Source organism: Natator depressus, chromosome 9, assembly GCF_965152275.1.
Source record: "Natator depressus isolate rNatDep1 chromosome 9, rNatDep2.hap1, whole genome shotgun sequence".
In the NCBI taxonomy this organism is placed as follows: Eukaryota; Metazoa; Chordata; order Testudines; family Cheloniidae; genus Natator; species Natator depressus.
In genome coordinates this window covers 30,436,180-30,457,779 of record NC_134242.1, presented here as the reverse complement: position 1 = coordinate 30,457,779, position 21,600 = coordinate 30,436,180, and positions in this window count along the sequence as shown.

Sequence of the window (21,600 nt, the reverse complement as noted above, 5' to 3'; positions counted from 1 at the left end):
TCTCTGCACTGGGCACTTCTCTGGCCCACTGACTATTACATACAAGTTAAAGCAAATGCAAGTTATTTAATCAACAATTAATTTTAAAAAGAATAAGGAAAAATGGGAAAGGTTAAAGGAAACACATCAACCCGCTCTGTGGCAGGGAACATCACAAACAGTGTCTCTGGAATGTCAGGGCAGTTCAGTCTGTTCCTTGTAAGTCCCAGGCCTTCTTCTCAGGCCCTGGCTGTGCTACAGGGATGCTGTGGGTTGGACACTTGCTCTGGTGGTGGCCACACGCTCTCAGGCTCTAAGTGGTAGAACACTTCTTCTTCCCAGTGTCGCCCCCACCCTGTCGGGGTTATGATCCAAGCCTGGCCTGCAGAGCCTCTTGGCTGAGGCGTCTCCCTGTGCTGGGCCCACTGCCCGGGTCCCCCCTCGCTCTCCCCAGCTGCTCACCACACCCAGCTCCGGACTGCTCCAGCCCCAGCTCCACCACTGTCTCAGCGCTGCTGCTGCTCTGCCTCCAGCTCCCTGGGCTGCTTCTTTGGCCCCTCTGCCTCTGATTGCTGCAGCTCTGCTCCCAGGACAGGTCTGCTCTGCAGGCTGCTTCTGTGACTCTGCTCCCAGCACTGACCTGCTTCCTGGGCTGCTTTTCTGGCCCCTCTGGCTCTGGTTGCTGCAGCTCTGCTCCCAGGGCAAGTCTGCTCTCTCTGGGCTGTGCCCCCGGCTTTGGGGCTGCAACTCAGCTCAGGCCCCTGCTTTTTCCTTAGCTCGGCCCCACTCTGTCTGACCCAGGCAAATCCAGCTCACACGGAGGATGGGACCTCCCTGGCCTCCTGACTCCCTGATTAGCCTGCTTGCCCTGTCATTCAGGCTGACCTGGAGCATTGGCCTCTCCCCGTTGTTCCCGGGGGCTGTCAGTCTCAGGGTCCTGATTCCCCATCGACCCTTCCCCCTTTTTAGTACTGGGAGCTAGCAACTAAAACACCCCCACTGAATGTTAGTAAGGGGGCAACAGTCCCCTTACATTAAGCATCGACTTAACTATAAGCACAAGTCATTCTATTGACTGGAATACAGCTGCGCAGGTGTTTAAAGTTAAAAGTTTTGCAGATTGCTCAGCACCTTGCAGGATCAACCCCTAAATGCATAAATGTGTGGCATTAAGCCAGGATAGCTCTGGCATGTGCCTGGGCTGCCTTAAACGTAAGTCAGACCAGCTATGCTGTGTGTGTGCGCGCCTGCATACGTTCAGTCTGGCTGACTACTGAGTTTGGGCTGGCTAGCTATGTTTCCTAATAATTCCACACAATTGTAGCTAACAATATTGCGTCAGAGTGGTTCACAGAGAGGCAGATTCAGATTATTTATTATAGTGCAGATAAGTCTTTTCTGTCTAGGTTTACTACTTTTTTTCTAATATCGCATCAGATATGTTAGAAACTGCAGAATGCTATTGGAAATAGGGAAGGCATTGATCCTTTATGACTAAGAACCACAATAGTACTTATGTACTGTATGGTAACACCCATTGTTTCATGTTCTCTGTGTATATAAAATCTCCCCACTATATTTTCCACTGTATGCATCCGATGAAGTGAGCTGTAGCTCACGAAAGCTTATGCTCAAATAAATTTGTTAGTCTCTAAGGTGCCACAAGTACTCCTTTTCTTTTTGCGGATACAGACTAACACGGCTGCTACTCTGTAATCTACTTATGTATTGTAAGTGATGTTTTAATACCTAGATACCGTTCTGTATATGTAGATATAATATATATTATACATTTTAATACAGGTGTGATTTTTTTTTATTTTCCTACAGTGCATATTGTAAACATGTACTTTTGATATACCTTAAAAGGCATCCAGTAAAAATGAGATTTTTCCATGCTTCATTTCTTTGAGGTTGGTTATCCTCTGCCTGTGATTGGGCTGATGGCATAAACAGAAAACCTAGGTAAGTCAAATCACCTCATTCAGACAATCACTGACAAGTGTAAATTCTCCCGATAAAGTTAGCAAGCTTCAAATTATGAAACAATTAGTGAGTGATAGTCACTGGGGAATTGGAGAGCTGTAAAGAGAAAATGTTTATAATCAATACATTTGTATTGACTTTAGCGAGCTTTGGATCAAGCCACAAACAGCTTCTTCTTTGCTTTTTTAATCTTTTGTAAACTGAATGATCACTGCTTTATTGTTCTTCTTTGAACTTCAGCACAAGCTTCTCCATAACATCTGAGCTGCAATAACTTTAGTGTCAAGCAATGTTATCCTCCAATTCTTCCAAATATTGACAAAAGTGACAGTTTTTTTAATAATCTTGTACCAGGTTTAAAGGCTAATTATTTGCACATTAAACACACAAACACTTGCATGCTTATGTTATTTAACAGATACTGTAAGTTCTTTGTGAAAAAGCTAATTACAGTCTAATAAAGTAGTGGAGTACATATGAACATCCATATCAGATTCTTTTGATGAAATACTTTTAGATGCTTTTATGAGTTTTCCATATGACTTAAAGCATGGTTTATTTCTAGAGTTTGTAACTTAACAATTTGACTTTAGTTAGTATGTCACGTAGAAGTAGATAAACATTTTATTATGATGCATGTAAATGTAAATCTTCTGCCCTGAATACAAGTAAAAGGTGTTTTCATAAAAACCAGTTTTCACTGTACCTCATCAGATTTAATGTGCCAAGGATGATGTATTATTAGCATGCTGTGTCCTTGGCCTGCAATTTCCTCTTCCTACCAGTCCTGCTTAGTGAATTGTGGACTTTGTGCTTTAAAGAAAATAGAATCCATTTGGCTTGGTGTAAGATCTGAAAATATTCAGGCCATAAGAGTTGTAATTTTATCTGAAAACTAAGGTTTTCAACTGGACTTCATATTTCTGTCATGTGCTGCCCCATGTGGGGCAGCACAAGTCGGCTATCCCCCCCTCCCCCCAGTTGCGCTGTCGGAGCTTGGGGCAGCAAACAACCCAGAGCTGGTCCTAACTGGAATGTGGGCCATTTGCTGAACAATGCCGTTTTCTGTACCCAAATGTTAGAGAATGTAAACTACTGTTCATTTTGCCTTGGTAGTTAACACCATTTGAACAATCAAAACAATATTATTGTTTCAAAAGCTACATGCCATTTCAGTGAGTCTGATTTACACCTGTGGCTTACTATATCATTTAGACTTACACAAATGCTAAATATGAATCCCCATCCATATACTCTTGGTGGCCTTGTCATAACTCAAAAATACAATACAAGAATATCTTCAGCATGTAGCAGTACAAATCATATAACCAGCAAGTCAGGCAACTTGAAAAGCTAATATACCTGTGCAACATGATGGGTGCAGAGCAGAAATATCTGAGAACTTCCCCAATGCAGGGTTGATGAAAGGACCTGGATTCTATGAGGCAGAGGACTAGGCAGAATGATCGTGCTGAGACACCAGCATCCATTGTTAGCCTGTCCCAGCCCTAGTGGCCACTTTCATTCTGACTCCTCTCATGATTGACCTCCACGCTGGCTGGCCCAAGCTGAGCATCCTGCTGTATGCTCCCTTAATTCCAGCTGCAATTTTTGGAAAATTTCTCTAAACTAGACTCTTCTGAATGAGAACTTTGGCCTGTAAAAGTGAGAAGTGAAGCAGAGTGAAAATTTATGACCTGAGGGTGAGGTTGCATGGAATCTCAACATGTGACAGAAGAAATGATACTGGCATGCCCCCTCTCCCACCTACTTGTTTTCAAGATTTTCTCTTCTTCAAGACAAGTGGGTGGGGAAATATTCAGATATGGTATGATGCTTCCTTGCCCACATCTTCAGTGCACATAATATATTCCAGTATCAAGAGATGTCAGCTATGGTAGGGTTTAATTCACGTAGTTTTTTTCTTAAATTTGTACTTTTTTGATGGACTGTCAACACTTTAAATATTTCAATTGAAAAATGCAAAGAACCTGAAAAATCACAATTTTAACTAAAAATGTCATCAAACTCAAAATTCAGGAATTTTTTTGACCAATTCTACGTCTGAGTCTCCAACTACTCTTTGTAGACACTAAAGATATCAAGGCATGTTCCAGCGTCTGTCAGTGGTCTACCAGTGCTGCTTGTGGTGTATCATACCAATTTTGTTCTGTTCTCCACCCAAGAAATGGTGACATTTCACTGTGGTTGTGTGTGTGTATATAGTGTAGTTAAGTGTTTTGATGCTATTGTATAATCCCAAGCATGTCTCATGTGGATGTTGTAAACTGGATTGTAATTGGCAATTGAGAGTTCTCTTCATAAGATGAATGACCTAATTTAGTGCTATGTCTTAGTCATTATTACATAATACTGTAGTATACAGTATTATACTAATGCTAATACGGTATAGAGACCAAGGAATGGCCTTTGAACACCCATGAAATGTGACATGTCTTCTGTTAGAGAGATGAGGGAATACAGTCTTTTAGTTAAGCTGAATATCAGTTTGATTGGTGCTGTATCTTGACCCACTCTTCCTATTAAATCAGCTTAAAGCAGCCTGGTGGGAAAATTTAAAGTTTTAAATACCTGAAAGGGATTTGAACTGTCAAAGTGTTGAGCACATTAACTATTCAATCAGATGTTTTCTACTGTTAGGGATTGTTTTGTTTGTTTCCTAACACTGCATTTAAAACAGTCTTGAACAGTTAAACCCTTTTCCCAGTGATGGATAACCTGTTCAAGGAGGTGCTCCGATGTCTTCTCCAAAACTTTCCTCACTGTTCTTGCTCTTCTGTGCTTGTCATAAGAACGCACTATGCAGTGATCTTAAAAAGCCAAGTGGTACAGAAACAGATCCATTGAAAAGCATACCTGAGCCACTTAAATAATGTGAAAGACTCTCAAAAAAAGGAAGAAATCTAACAGCCTTATTGTACCACCTGTGGTCACTCTGACTACTTACTCTGGAAGAAGTCTTGTTGAGTTTAATGGGACTACTCATGTGAGCATATGCCACCTAGCATAGGTAGACTCTTTACAAGCAGGAAGAAGTGTCACTGAGAGTCATGGGATAACAATCCTGTGTCCATGAAAACACAGACGGTATGATGAGTGCCTTGGAAATACAATACTTGATATATTTATATGTCCACTGCAAATTCCATTTCTACTTCCAGAGAAAATATCCCTTCAGTCTGTAGTTAATTTCTCTCATACATGTTCTAATGCATGTGCATTCCACATTCAGAGCTCCAGCTGATAGTGATGCAAGTTATGCATGGGACACTAGGGCACACTATGCAATGGATTTCAATATTACAGATCTGAATGAAAGGCTTTATCCTCTTTGAAGGCATTCTTCTTCAAGTAGCTTCTGAGATACACAAAACCATAAAAAGAAAAGGAGTACTTGTGGCACCTTAGAGACTAGCAAATTTATTTGAGCATAAGCTTTCGTGAGCTACAGCTCACTTCATCGGATGCTCAAATAAATTTGTTAGTCTCTAAGGTGCCACAAGTACTCCTTTTCTTTTTGCGAATACAGACTAACACGGCTGCTACTCTGAAATCAGAACCATAGAGAGGATGAAAGTTAATGAGGGTAGTGAAGTGGCATGACATGGGAGAAGACTGAGCATTTATCATTAGTAAAGGAAGTGAGCATTGTAGGGGGTATTTAAAGGGACTCGAGTGCCCTTTGAGAGGCTAGTAAGTGTCTCTAACACTAGGCTGACTGATTTAATCTCTTACCACCATGAACACTTTTTATAAGTAGCGATCAGCAAAAGCCACATAGAAGGATTGCATAATGGATACTCTGATTCTTTCTGTCAAGAAACCCAATACGTTTAATTAGCTTGTGTGGTTTTCATTAACAGATCTAGTTCTTTGACATTTAATCAGGTGTAAGAGTTGTCATTTCTCAAGTGGGTCATTTGGGTTCTCTTTCTCTGAAAATGTGGTGCTTAGTTTAGCATTACAATCTTATGACAAAAATGAGCTGATAATATGAGTGGCATGATCCCAGATCAAATGAATAAGTATTAATCATTTACCATAGCTCACATCTTTAGTCCTGTAATATTGCCGTCAGGGTTTCCCAGGTTAGTTTTTTTTTCTATTGTACAATTAATCTTTTTATTGCGGGGAAATGACTTCTCTTGTTGAATTTTAGAGAAAAGGCACTGTGGGAGTGTACACATGCCACACCAGGAGACAAGAGCAGCAGCTGTGGGCTCAGGCAGTCCTGCCTGCTGCACCTGCAGACCATGCCAGTCTTGGAGGAGGAGCCTTTAAAAGGGAGAAGCTCAGTTTAAAAAGCCCCAGACAAGAGGTGGACAGACCTCTCCTTCTCAGCTCCTAGAGAGGAGTGTGGCAGAGAGCCTGTTACCTGGGGTTGCCTGTGAATACAGAGGAATCAGATAGGCAGCTGGAGGATCTCTGTGTAGGACCAAGAAGCTGGAGCTTCTCTTTATTTCGGTTAAATTAATTCATTTTCTTGTTACCTTGAAGGCTGAGACTAGGGCTGGGCCTCAGGGAAGATTCCTGATGAGAATGAGCCCTGGGAGGAGAAGATAGATGTATTGTAGGAAGTAGCAAGTGGTCTAATCAGTCAGACTTTGAGCACTTACCACCAGGGTCCCTGGACTGGAACGCAGGGTAGGGGGAGCAGATGGGAGAAGTAGCCAGAAAACCCCAGACACAAGGCCAGAAGGACTGTTGGGAGTGGGACTATTGGGAGAAGCAGTGGTTGAGCATCAACATTTAAAAACACTCTATTCATCAGTTACCGCAAATACCACACTTTTATGTTTCTATTCATAGAGTAAGAAAACACAGCAGTATCTCATGCCCATGGTATGGTAGCTTTTGGTAAAAGTTGGTTTTTAATTGTTTAATATATTGTATATGCTTTCTGAGCTCCTGATTCAGTAAAGCATTGTTAGGCATGTGCTTAAATTGCACTGAATCCCATGGGTATTATGCACAGCCTTTGCTGAATCAAGGCCTGAGAGAAGGATATAAATATTAAGAAATCCTCTTTTACTGACGTCAATGGGAGTTTTGCCATTAACTTCAATAGGACCAGGATTTCACCCCAGATTTCTCTGTTGTGCAAACCTAGCTTTCTGGCACAGCATATTTACCATACCATATACCTACCAAGGTAAATGAGTGCTTACTGCACTGATTGACAGAGAACATGACTGCAGTATGGAGGGGATGTTGACTATTATGGTTATGCCACTGGCCTACTTAAAACCAGTTATTGAGCTAGTTAAAAGCAGATTTATATCAAAATATCACTTAGATGAAACCACTGCTTGTTTTGCTCAGTTTAGCAATCTGAACTGAAGGCCCAAATAAGCAAGGTTTTGTGCATCATCATCTCCAGTTCATTTCAGAGGACCTCACGGAATTGGACCCAAAATGTTCAAAGTGTAACTTGCATTTCTTATCGTAACCCTGGGAGGTGTAGTCTGAAATAAATTTTTAAACTGGTCTTTTTAATTCTGCTAGTGGCAGCATATTGCTAAATTGTGACCTCATTAGTGACCATGTTTATGTGGAAGTTCACTATAGACTAATTTCCAAAGTGCAGTAATGCTGGTTTAATGACCAGAAGGAAAATGGTAATGGTGAATAATTAAAAAGTCTATTTAATTATTCACCATTTAATTTATTTTGATTGCTAAGGTAGTTAAAAATAGGAAGCAGACTCTTTCAGTCTCTGACACCAGTCCTCCATTATAGCCAGTGTCTCACATCACACTAAGCAAACTCACAGAACAATACTTGTACTGTTTGTTTGTTTACATTTTTAATGAATTTGCCTCAATGGAGTTTGCACCTTTAGTATTCTTTCTGTGACCCTTTGAGCAATTGAGGTCTACCAGTTAAGTGTTTGCATTGATTGAATTTTAGACTCATAAGTTCAAATACTCATGGAAAAAAAAATAACATTAAGGCCCCATTCCTGGAAGCTAATCCACGTGGGTGAATTCTTAAGTCTAAGCAGAGGTCAGTAGGCTCATGTGGGCCGAGGAAGCCTTATGTGAAGATCTGCTTTCAGAAACAAGACATTGATGTAGTTTCTGGAAGCATGTACAGAGAGGTGGATTACGATTTTGTGGGACCTTGGGCCAGAGCAAGTGCGGGGAGGTGGGGGCCTCCCCAAGCCTTCTGCCTGCAGTCGCCCCACTGCCCGGTGCTCCTTCCAGGGCGTGGGGTTGGGCTACAGGGGGGCTTGCCCCGCCTGCAGTCCCTGTGGTCCAGCATGCGCCCTGACCCTGCTGCCCAGCAGGGGCACCGGGGGACCGGGCCAGGTGGAGGCACAGGAGTGCCCATTCTTCTCGGGGGGCCCCCAGTTGGCCAGGGCCCCTGGCCATGGGTCCCAGTGGCTAATCCGCCACTGCATGTACACCAGAAACATCATAAGATGTTTCAGTCAAGCAATAGGACCAACACAATGTAACCTGAGAATTTAGAATCTACATTCCAGTCCTAAGTCCCTAAAAGTCTGGTGGACTTGCTAACCTGCAGAATCATAACATCCAAGGGAAATTGCACAGGTTGTCCTTTTGCTAATTCCCTTTATATGGATTCTGTGGAAACCTGTTTTTCTGGTCTTGGCTGTATGGTTTATGCAAAGTTCTTTTAATGCCACATCACTAACATTTTAAAGTTTTAAAATATAAATGCATTGTCATGGTGCTACTAGCTGCTTTTTGAATGGACTCATCATCAAGCATAAAAAACTTCCATAAATTTTTCAATAATTCTACATTGTAATTGCTGTACCCTTCTGCTTTGCACGTTGTGTTCAACTTCTGACCTATAGCTTTGAATTGCAGTATGATAAGATTATGGGATGTTATAAAGATGGAAAAAATACAAGTAGCTATGAAACCTTTTTGAGCTCTTTTAGAAATAGGCCAATTACTGTAAATATGGGATTAAAAGAACCCAATCAAGTGCAATGTCTTTCAGACGTTTAAAACAATATATCTGAAAAAATGCACTAAGGAATTTTGTTGCAGTCAAATTTTGTTTCACAAAGCTATAAAAATAACTAACTCATGTCTTGTTGGTTCAACTAAAGGAGTATCACTAGAGAAGTCTGGTTTATAGAAGTATGAAAACAGTTACCACAAGAAGCAGATGTTCTGAGAAACCTGAAGAAAACTAAGAATAAGTTCTAATGAGCACTATTGCTGGTGTTGAATAATACATACCTACAACTAGATACTTTTACATGTAGAAATACGACAAGTCTCTCATTCCACTATAAGTACTATTAAAAGGATCTTTTAGTACCAATGCTAGAAAAGTATCTTCCCTGAAGCAAGAAACTAAACTATGCACTATTGTTCTTCAAGAGCTATATTTTGAGAGTAGGGTTTTAAAAAAGTCCAACAACCTGAATTTGAGAAATTCCAAAAGGTAGAAGGAGAGGATGGATATTCTCTGGTACAGCAGGAAAACACAGGGCCGGGACCGGATTATTTTCAGAGTTCTTAGCATTATGTTGCACTTTTGGATCAAAGCACAGCACCTGTTGACTTTGGTTGTAACTGTGAGTGATCAATATTCCAAAAATATTTGGTTTAAGGCAGATACCTAGAATTTCAGTCCAAATGGTTAAAATTCAGCAAAGTTTTATAATCAACTGAAAACAGCATCTTAGCATGGGAAGTCTTTCTTAACAGGCAGTGCTACCAGCCCTGCTTATAATAGGCAGTCAAGCCAATGACTTACGTTTAATCAATTATCTCCTCACAGTGCTCTCTGATATGACTTGCATAAATATAAGCATTCAGGGCCGCCCAGAGAGAGGGAAAAGGGGCAGACTTTCCTTGGCCCCATGTATGTGAGGGTCCCCAAACAGAGTGTTGGTGTGATCGGCACACAGGGTTGCAGTGACACACAATTTTGGCCTGGCTGCCCCTCCAAATGGCACTGTGACCCTATGTGCCAGGTGGCAATGCTGGGTGGATCAGGAGCTGCTGCTGTGGGCTGAGTGCAGGGCAGGCTCATCTCATGAGCCTTCCTTCAGTGTTTTTGCACCTGTGGTGGGGTTCTGAATTTCAGATTTTGTCCCAGAGCCCCCAAAACTTTTGGTCTTACAAGGGACACTGCTTGAGTGTACCATGTTTGCTGTTGAATGGGATTTGTGGCTGGAGCCTGCTGCCAACTTTTAATTAGGTAAAAGGAAGTAAAATGCACCATTAAATATTTCAACATCCTTCTTTGAATGTAGGAGACATGTCACTGCTCTCTTTTGTACCTTATTACTTATGTCTGTCTTTTGATCTTCATACTGTATCCCTTTCAATCTTCTCCTAGATAAGGCTACAATTTAGTCAGATATTTTTTGTAAAAGTCATGAACAGGTCACGGGTCATAAACAAAAATTCACAGCCTGTGACCTGTCCATGACTTGTACTATATACCCCTGACTAAATCTTAATTGGGGTTGGGAGTGGGGGCAGCAGCAATGGGAGGGAGGGGCTGGGGGTCCAGCAGCATGAGCTGCGGGGGCCACAGAGCAGCAGCTGCTCCCGCCGCCCCCGGGACCACTACTCAGGTGGTCCCCGGGGCCAGCTGCACCGGTGGTGCCTCAGGCAGGGTCTCCAGGCTTGCCCCCGGGCTGCTCCAGCAGCACCAGTGTGGCTGGCTGTGCCTGGGGCCAGCTGCTTGGGCGGCCCTGGGGTCAGCCGCACTGGCCACTGCAGAAGTCATGGAGGGCAGGGAAAGTCACAGAATCCATGACTGCTGTGACAGACACAGAGCCCTAAACTCAGTATCGTTTCCCCCATTTCACAGATGGGGAAAGTGAAGTACAGATATACAGCAGGCTAATGAAAAATATACACCTTTATTTTCTGGTAAAGCAAAGCAATCTTCAGAGACAGTGTTAGTTTCTCTAGCATTTCACAGACTTATTGTCATTAGTAATGAAAGGCCTAGGATCAACACCCTGAACTCTGAAAGAAGGAGGCAATAGCTAGGCATAAACAAGGCTAGTGGCATATTCTTCTTTAGGCTTGCAAAATATTTTCACTTAATGCTCGTGAATATTGATTTCTAACTGCCATTCATCATCTGTGGCAGCTAGGGGCCCACTAATTTGCTTAGACCGTTTGAAAATCCCACCCTCCCTATATTTCTCATGATTTGGTTACTGAAAAAACTTTCTGTTCCCAATGTGGGTACCTATTTGGGGATAATTACACAGGTTGATAGTCATTTAAGCTAATCAGATGACAGTTTGCATCCAAGGCATTTAATAAAGACTAATGAGAGGTTGTTCTAGGCCTAGAAGAGTAGGGGAAAATAACTTGAAGGCACCTGGGTCAAGAAATCCAGCAGTAATTTTTGGTCATGGAGTGATCTCAAGAGGGGCAGCCATCTGAGGGTAGGCAGCGGTTCAGGGTGTGGGAAGTAGGATGCTGCAATTTCTGAGTTTTCTGGTGAAATAGGTGGAACCAAGGAGATGCAAGGGCAGCTGAAAGGGCTAAGGAGATGTGACCATGGCCTCAGGGCATATAGTCAAGATTGCTTCAGTCATATTAGTGACTGAGGTGGGATGTGACTGAGCAGGCAGATCCCCCTGAACCAGCATGAAAGGACCCCTGTCTCCAGTGGAAAGCCCTTGAGTCCTTTGAAGACCCAGTCCCATGGAGGGCAGGGGGTTATTTAACAGCTATTGCATTAATTAACTTTGCATTAATTACTAGGTGGTTTTTAGTACAGTAACCAAATAGAGCACATCACAATTTGCGCGTTGTGAATTATTTGTAGCACTCTATGCCTTGGTCTTACTACTCTGACTTGCAATTACTATAGTGAAGATTGAGCCTTCAGTCTAATCTTGTGACTGTAAAGGTTACAGGTGCAGTGAGAGCTGAAGGTCTGAGCTGCACAACAGTCCATAATTTATGAGTACACATCAAAAATGAAGGACCCACAATGTGACAGATGAAGCTCATCCAAACGAAAATGAGAGAGGAAGAGATTTCTCAGTCATCAATACTTATGACAAAGCTTGGTAATGCAATTGCTTTGTCTGGTGGTAATGTTAAAGATATTTCAGTGTGCGGTTTAAAATGGGGGCCAAAAATCCAAGCACTCTTTTTGCCTGCATAATTTTGTTTTCAATATAAACAAACATTTGCATACCTAATTTTATTTTAATATTCATTTTTAACTATTATCTTAAAACAGTCCAAAAAAAAATAAACCACATTCAAACTAAAATGAAAATCTCAACCTAAGCCTTTACCTCCCCACTCCTTTTTAGATGCTAGATATCCATTTATTTAGGAGAAGTTACTCCCTCACAAACAACGGAAAGTCCAAGTAAAATCCTACAATAAGAAAGGCTTAGTCCAAACATGCCCAAGTACAAGTTGGTAATAAATTAGCTTTTCAAACGAGTAGCACCGGCTTTATACGTCATGTCTCAATTTGGTCCATAATCTATAAAAAGCCCCCAAATGTCCTCATAAGAATTCTCTATGGAAATTCCTAAGTCTAAATTAAATGTTCTCATAGAAAGGCATGTAGGACAGGAGTCCAAACCATTTCTCCTTAGTCAGAGGATCATTGTCTTTCCAAAGTCTTAATGTGGATCTCAGTTGCACGTGAATAGAGCTATGTACAAGTTTCGGTTCACAGGTCAGGGCACCAGACTAACTGATGCTAGTTCACGTGAAGGGGATGTAGAACCTCTTAGCTCCCACTCTGTTTTGCTCAGTACACCTCAAAACTGGGACCCCTTTTTACCATTAAATGTCTTACAGGACTGGGCCTACCCTAATATTGGGAAAGGGTCCTGCAGCCTTTCTCAAGGTATTCAAATTGATGTCACATCTTGAAGAGGCAGTGGCTCTTCCAGTCCTTTGAAGGGGAGGGGCAAGAGATGCCCACCATCCATAGATCTTCGTAGTTTTCTAGAGTGTGGGTTCAGTCTACCTCTTTTCAATTCCTGAGCAACAGTTCTAGAGTTGGAGTACAGAGGGGATGTCTTCTGCTCCTACTGCCTTGTATGGTTTCCAGACTATTGGAGGATTAAGGGAGACCATAGCGCTTGTGTTAAGAGCTTCATGTAAAGAACTGTATGCCTGGAGCCACTTGCAGGACACAAACAATAATGAGCAATAAAATTAGTATTGTATTGTGGCTGCATCACGGGACCCCAGTCACAGACCAATACTCAGCTGTGCTACGCACTGTCGGATACAATCAAATGTTTGTTCTTGCCTTAAAGTGCTGACAATCCTGGCATACCTTAGAGCAGTGCTTCTCAAGCTATCTGATGTGAGGGACCGGCAATTTTTTTCCCCAATGTGTGCGCAGATCGGCAGCCAATGGCTCACAGACCGGCACCGGTCCGCGGACCACCACTTTGAGTAGCACTGCCCTAGAGTACCTGGAGTTATGGAATGGCCTCCCAGAACTCTTCTGTACCTTCTCGCTCTCCTGAGGCCCACAGGAGAGAGATTGAACTAGCTTTTTCCTGTAGGAATCTTATGGGTAAAGAGGGAAATTAGGTAAAGCAGGAACTTGAACCTGAGTTTCCACATCTGAGGCAAGTGTCTTGATCACTGAGCTATTGGCTATTCTGGGATGGGTCTTGGTGTGTCTCTTATTTTGACCAGAAATTTTCTCCTGGATCTGAGAGACTTTCCGGATGGAATTTTTGTTGAAACTTGTATGCTTCCATGAAACTCTTCATCTAAACAAATGACATTTTTCATCAGGAAAAGTTTTGTCAGCTTTTTCAACCAGCTCTACATAAAATATCCCCAGTCCTCGCAAAGTTATGTGCAAGGACAGATATGTATTTTAAAAAAAAGCTGCTTGTGGTTAACCTTAGGTATAAACAACATGACTGTCTGCATTCATACTAAAGGCAAAATAATGTTCCACATTCAGTTAGCACATCCCAGGAGGAAGTACTAATGGGTTATACACCAGTATGTACATTCAGATAATAGATATCAATTAATTAATAAAATGTAGAAGTAAAGCTTGCTAGTTAGCTTTACAGGGTTACACATAAGAATGCCAGTCACTAAACAGTCCCCCCTACAGATCACTCTAATTATTTATAGAACTGCAGGCTTGTTTGAATCATGATTTATCCTTTCTACATTAAATGTAGTTCTCTCTAGCATGCCTGTGGCACATCTATTCACCCATGCTGTCTTGCAAGTAAACCAAAGAAGAGATGCCACTGATTTTTGGTACTTTTATTTTTATGTCTGCAGTCTCTTCCTGCATTTGACACTGTTTTAACTACTGTGTTTTTCAATACATGTGTGGGGTTAGGGGTAGGAGGACAGGACCCTAATAGTTTAAAATGTTTTAAAATCAATAGAAAATTCCAAAATTGGATTGCAACATAACCTTTTCCATTTTAATGCCACTTTGTGTATTGACATTAATATTTAATGGAGGCATTTTATTTTAACGGCTTGAAAGTCATTGGTGATGTCAGCTGGCCTTATTTTCAGTGATGTGGCAGGAGCTGCTGGCCGCACTGTACTCTGCTAAAGGCCATATGAATCTTGCTTTGCTGGAAATAAAAAGTGAAAGTGCTCCTGAGGGATAAAAATAAATAAAAGCAATTCAAACATTTCTGCTTAGTTCTTTGACAGTAGTTTGTTTGTATTCTGAAAAATTAAGAAAAAGATTTTTCATTTATACTGTTACAGATTTTGTATTTTATTAGCCTGTGTGTGTTTCATAAAGTAAATGATTTTACTGAAATATCACGCACGTAATTTTTCCTTACTTAACGAAGTCTGTCCTCAGCTCAGAGAATACAGTCTTCTTGCTGCTTCTTGTGATGCAAGAAGAGACTGTATCCTTTAAGATATCAACTTAAATGTCCTTTAATCATAGTTAGGTGGTGATCTTAGGGAAGCAAATTCCTAATTACTGTGTTACCATCAAATCTGTGCCTGATAAGATGTTGCTGACAAACCTGTAGGGGTAAGAGGCTAATGAAAAGGATCTCGCAGTTCTGCAGAAAGAAGGTTTAAGATGGTTGCCAATGGCTGTACTAATGCATTTTTGCATTCATGTTTGGTGTTGACAAATCCCTATAAAAGAACCCATGAGATAATGAAATTGTTTCCCATATACATAATGCCTGGATGAAGCTAATAGCACTGCATAGTCTTCCCCCATTGCCCTTATATTTTACATTCATATTTGGGGGGGGGGGCGGGGGTTCTTATCCCTAGAGACAGCTATATAGACTGACCATGGGCTGATGTGAGGTAATTAGGAGACACAAGTAGTCAAGGAAGGTGTTTATCATTTTGGCATCTCAGGATATTGTTGTTCTTGTGCTGAAGTGGAAATCAGAATAGTCTCCAGAATGGCCTGTGAATTCTTTCATCTATGCCAGACCATAGTGCACTGTATAGTTTGTTGGCCAAAAGACAGCCTGCAGCTAGTTTCCATTGTGGCTGTGATTATGATGGAACTTGAGGAAGGACAGAATTGCCTGCCTGCTGCCTACACAAACTATCTGCCTGTTAGAATCCGATTTAGTCTAAGATTTTTAGAGCCCATTAAAGTTGATGCCAAAATTTCAATAGACTTAAATGGAGACAGAGGTAAGCCCTTTGTTTCAACATTCAGAGTTCTTAGTGGGCTAGGGTCTATGGGTCTAATTCTTCTGTCACATCAATATAAATCAGGAGTAAGTCTACTGAAGTCAAACGTCAGTGTAAAACTGGCTCACACAGAATGAGAATGAGGTTCCACATGTATCGTTTTACCCTGTTATCTGGTGTAACCTTGCTTTTGGGCTTCCAGTGTTAGCATTCTTGGCTTTCATTAGCAATCCCATCTGTTTTAGGAACTATTTCACACTTCAAGTGCAAATAAGTAGAGCTGGTTGGAAATTTTTCAACAAAACATTTTTAGTTGGGAAAATGCCAATGTGTTGAAACTGAAACTTTTTGCAGAAACCAAGTATAATATAAACTTCTGTTGGGAAGACTTTTCATGCTCAGGATGGAATTTCTGGTCAGAGAGATCCGCCCAACCCACAATAGCCATATTTTGTTCAGCCAGCCCTACAAATGAGGTTGATTCTCTTCTGTTTGTGGCACAGTGAGACTTTTAGCAAATGCAAAAAAAAAATATAAACATAGCTTTTTGCTGTATTACAGTTTGGTCATGTGTATGACAGGGCAGTCGATTAATCACAATTAACTCACATGATTAACTCAAAAATTAATCGCACTTTTAATCACACTGTTAAACAATAGAAAACCAATTGAAATTTATTATATTTTTGGATGTTTTTCTACATTTTCAAATATTGATTTCAATTACAACACAGAATACAAAGTGTACAGTGATCACTATATTTTTATTACAAATATTTCCATTGTGAAAATGATAAAGAAATAGTATTTTTCAATTCACCTTATACAAGTACTGTAGTATCTCATCTCTCTATCGTGAAAGTGCATCTTACAAATGTAGTTTTTTTTTTTTTTTTTGTTATGCATCCATGCCAATGATGGGTTCTGCTCAATAATGAGCCAAAGCAGTGTGGACCAACACACATTCATTTTCATCATCTGAGTCAGATGCCACCAACACAAGGTTGATTTTCTTTTTTGGTGGTTCAGTACTGTAATTTACGCATCAGAGTGTTGCTCTTTTAAGACCTCTGAAAACATGCTCCACACTTCATCCTTCTCGGATTTTGGAAGGCACTGCAGTTTCCTAAATCTTGGGTCGAGTGCTGTAGTTACCTTGAGAAATCTCACATTAATACCTTCTTTGCGTTTTGTCAAATCTGCAGTTAAAGTATTCTTAAAACGAACAACATATGCTGGGTCATCATCCGAGATTGCTATTACATGATATATATGGCAGAATGTGGGTAAAACGGAGCAGGAGACATACAATTCTCCCCCAAGGAGTTCAGTCACAAATTTAATTAACACATTTTTTTAGCGAGCCTCAGCAGCATAGAAGCATGTCCTCTGAAATGGTGGCTGAAGCGTGAAGGGGCATACAAATGTTTAGCATATCTGTCACATAAATATCTTTCAATGACGGCCCCAACAGTGCCATGCAAACACTTGTTGTCACTTTTAGGTGACATTGTAAACAAGAATTGGGCAGCATTATCTCCTGCAAATTGTAACCAACCTTGTTTGCCTGAGTGATTGGCTGACCAAGAAGTAGGACTGAGTGGACTTGTAGGCTCTAAAGTTTTACAGTGTTTTATTTGAGTGCAGTTATATTTTTGTACATAATTCTACATCTATAAGTTCAACTTTCATGATAGAGATTGCACTACATTATTCGTATTAAGTGAATTGAAAAATACTATTTCTTTTTGTTTTTTACTGTGCAAATATTTAATCAAAAATAATAAAAAGGGAGCATTGTATACTTTGTATTCGGTGTGGTAACTGAAATCAATATATTTGAAAATGTAGAAAACATCCAAAATATTTAAATAGATGGTATTCTATTATTCTTTAACAGTGTGATGACTAATTAATTTTTTTAATTGCTTGACAGCCCTAGTATATGAGTAGATGATGCATACCATAAATAAAATATAGTATCATATTTTACTTTTAATGACTTTTAGTACTTTTGAAAAGTGACTGATTTAAAAGGTTTGGAAGAGAAAATAATCTGTTTACCCACAGAACAGGTACAATATAGCAACATGGGCTTCTCGATACTCTCTTGCCAATTCACCTCAACTCCGATGTGGATTAATTACCCACAAGAGCAAAAAAAGAAATTGGGCCTCTAATCGATCTGCTATGACTTGTTAACATGGGTTTTAATTAGTGCCAGTTAGGTGGGTGATTCTATTGGGGTAGATGCCTGTCTGCATGCATTCCTCATTACTGGTGGAGGTAGTAACTTTTGGCCACCTATTAGCCTGGGCCAGGTATGAACTGGTGACCCAAAGATCAATAGCAGATCTCTGGAAAAAGCAGCTTTTACTTTTGAAATTCTTAACCATCACTTTAAATGAAAGATTGTTGGCAGCTGGTACCATTAACACACAGTAACACTTTCTCCATTACTGAACCCTATGAACCTTACAGAAAAGGAAGCTTATTAGAGCACAGGAGACTAGAAAAATGCTTGGGAATATATAGACACCAGGTGGGTGAGGTGATATCTTTTATTGGTTCAACTTTTGCTGGTGAGTGAGAGAGAGAGATACTGCCTCACCCACCTTGTAACCACATCAGTTCCAGGATATTAGAAAGACAACACACTGTATACAACAATGAGAATATATGGCTTAAAATCAACTCTAACCTTAGGGACCTGAAGTATTTAGCAGAGAGAGTGCAAAGATATTGTTTTCTCATTAAAAAGAGAGGAGGAGACTGCTAAGACTGGAAACTAACAGAGAAAAGTATTAAAGCATCGAAAGGACTAATTTCTTAAATTCTAAATGGGCAATGAACAATTTCTGTTGACTAAAACAATCTCACAAGTACAAACCTTAACTTTGGAGGCAATTCTTTGTATGCTCATCTAAAAGTAGCCCCATATTTGTTTGTTCAACGTAATACATAGTATAAAAAATTTCATTTGATTTCTGATGAGCCGCCTCCTTATCAGTAATGCTCTCGCATTAGTTGAGATGTAGTAGAGTATCTCATTGCTTCTACAAGGTAGAGTATACATATGCTATTAAACAGATTTCATAAGACTTAAATGTGGACTTTGTCTGTTTTAGGTCACAGCTATAAGGAAATGAAGTATTTGTCCTAAGTTTCAGGAACTATGAGTCCCATAACCAAATTGTTGCAAGAGATTTGGAGGAGATTTGTTCCTTTGAAAACTAATTCATTTGTTCATGAGCAATATTTATAAATACCCAGGTTTCAGAGTAACAGCCGTGTTAGTCTGTATTCGCAAAAAGAAAAGGAGTACTTGTGGCACCTTAGAGACTAACCAATTTATTTGAGCATGAGCTTTCGGATGCATCCGATGAAGTGAGCTGTAGCTCATGAAAGCTTATGCTCAAATAAATTGGCTAGTCTCTAAGGTGCCACAAGTACTCCTTTTCTTTTTATAAATACCCAAGCGCTCCGCATATTTTACATACTGTGTGGCTGATTGGGACTGTGCAGGCAAGACCTTGCACGACTGGAGTCCTTAAAAGTTAATGGGGCTTGGTACAGCAGTTAGCCTTCTCTAATGGGATTGTAGGATCAGGGCCTATACATTAGAACATCAGAGTTACAGACTGATCAGTCAACCACACACCTCATGTGGAACTGGAAGTACTCACTCAGGTGGCAGCAGAGACGAAAAAATTCAAAACACATACAGCACTGTTAAACATAAACTACTTTAAAAAAAAAAAAGGGGGGAAAGGTCAATCCTTTTTTAAAAAGTAAAGAAATTGTTTTTGCACTTTCATTTTAAACTAAGATGGTTAAAAGAAGCTTTTTTTCTGCATATTAACGTTTCAAAGCTGTATTAAGTCAATGTTCAGTTGTAACCTTTTGAAAGAACAACCATAACATTTTGTTCAGTTACAAACAACCTCCATTCCTGTGGTTCCATTTGTAACTGAATGAGGTTCCACTGTAGTTATATATAGTACAGGATTGCTTAACCCATTACTTAAATTCTGCCTCGCTGGGAAGGAATGTGGCGGATATCAAACCACATACAACACTAAAGAGCAGTTCAAGGCAGAATGGAAGGAATATTTGGTTTAATTGCCATTGTAGAGCATATTTAAGTAGGTGGAATATAATTACTAGATTGAAATATGACCAGGAAACATGGATAAAATCTAGAGCTAGGCAGAGTCTAACCCTTGCTTGCCAAAAGCTGTGGTAAGGTTTGTGAACCTGTCTCATTTATGGACTTTTAAGATCATGACTGCAGTGTGCTGGTGCTGTGCAGACAAGCCCTTAGTTTCAAAGTGCCATAGAGGGGTGTGTTTTGCACTCTAAAAGATACCTAATTTACATTCATGTAGTCCACAGGAAACAGGTCCATTTTAGAGTGCTCCAGCAAGGTCTACATGGGGTAGTTAAAGCACAGCCCATTAATAACCTCTGCAGATATAGTTATGCTGTTTATAGTCGTGGCAGCAAAGCCCCCTAATGGAGACACAGCATATGTCAGCAAAAGAGGTTCTGGCATCGCTACACCACTTCCCCCAGTGACTCTCTCATGCTGGGGGGAAAAAAACCACTCTTCTGGATAGATGGGACTATACCAACAGGGTTTTTGCAAGCACAGCTGTGTCAGCTAGGGGGTGTGGTTTTTTTCATACTACTAGCCAACGTAACTCTGCCAGTAAGACTTTGTAGTGTAGACCATGCCTAAGTGAAACTTGATGGTTTTGTTTGTCTCTTTGAAATCTTTGATTTGTTTAAAGCGAGCAAAGGAAAGAGACATAGACATGAATCAAAACTGGAAAAAGTAGATGTGCATGAACCCTTGCAAACCTGAACTCGTGTGTATCTGACAGTTCTAGATAATGCCTGTCCTGCTAAAAGCATTGTGGGATTTTTTAACAACACAAGTGGTCAATTCTTCATCCAAAAGGTGGCATCTCTCACAGTATTGTGATCCCACGCAACCTACTGTGGCACTGGTTTAGTACTGACTCAGAGGAATACACCTGCTAAATCAACAAGGCCAAATCCTGCAGCAGGCAGGTATGTCTGTCTCTCTACCACATACTAACAAGTCCTGGCACTGCTTTGTTTGATGAGATCTGATGAGATAACAGCATGAGCTGATATGGCTGCTGTGTGTAGATGACACTGTATATTAATCAAACTGAAGTTTACAATTCTTGATTTGTTCATTTTAAAAAAACCAAAAAGACTATTTTACAAAAATATGATCTGTCTTGAGAATTCAGTTATACCAAATCGGGTAAGTTTATACCTTAATAGAATGTGTCAATTCAGCCATGACATTCTTCATTGCAGAAATGCTGCTACAGACATCACAGATGACATTTTCTTTTGAGCTCCACTATAGCTGAAAAAGCACCAATACCTATTCGGAGACTGATTTAGAGTTAACAGGGGGACAATTTTACTACACTACAGTACATAAACACTCTGTACTGTCAACATTTTATAACTGGTCACAACACTTTTAAATATATTTTACTGAATCTGTGTGTAATGCTGTTAAATGCAGATAAAGGCAGGAGAAGACCAGTGTTTTGGTTTTGTTTATTTTGTCATTTTAAAGTGATTTGGGATAATAAGCCTGTTAGGCTATTAGGAACCGAGAGTTATAATTAGTTTTCAGTTAGTGATGTAAAGTTCAGTACAGTGTCTTTGGTAGAGTTTTATTGCACACTTGTTCTGCGATTGCCACAGGGCCTGATTCTGATCATGCTTGCACTCCAGAGTAAATCCACTGAAGTCAATGGAGTTACACTTATGTTAAACCAGAGTAAATGTGATCAGAATCAAGCCCCTGGTACTAAACATATCTGTTAAATTTCATTGTGCACTCTTATTCTTTTCTGTATCTTATTGAATAAGAGAACATTACTTTCTGGATTAAGGAAAATATTCTTAAATAATACTTTTAGGCTGATGCTGTCCTTGCTCA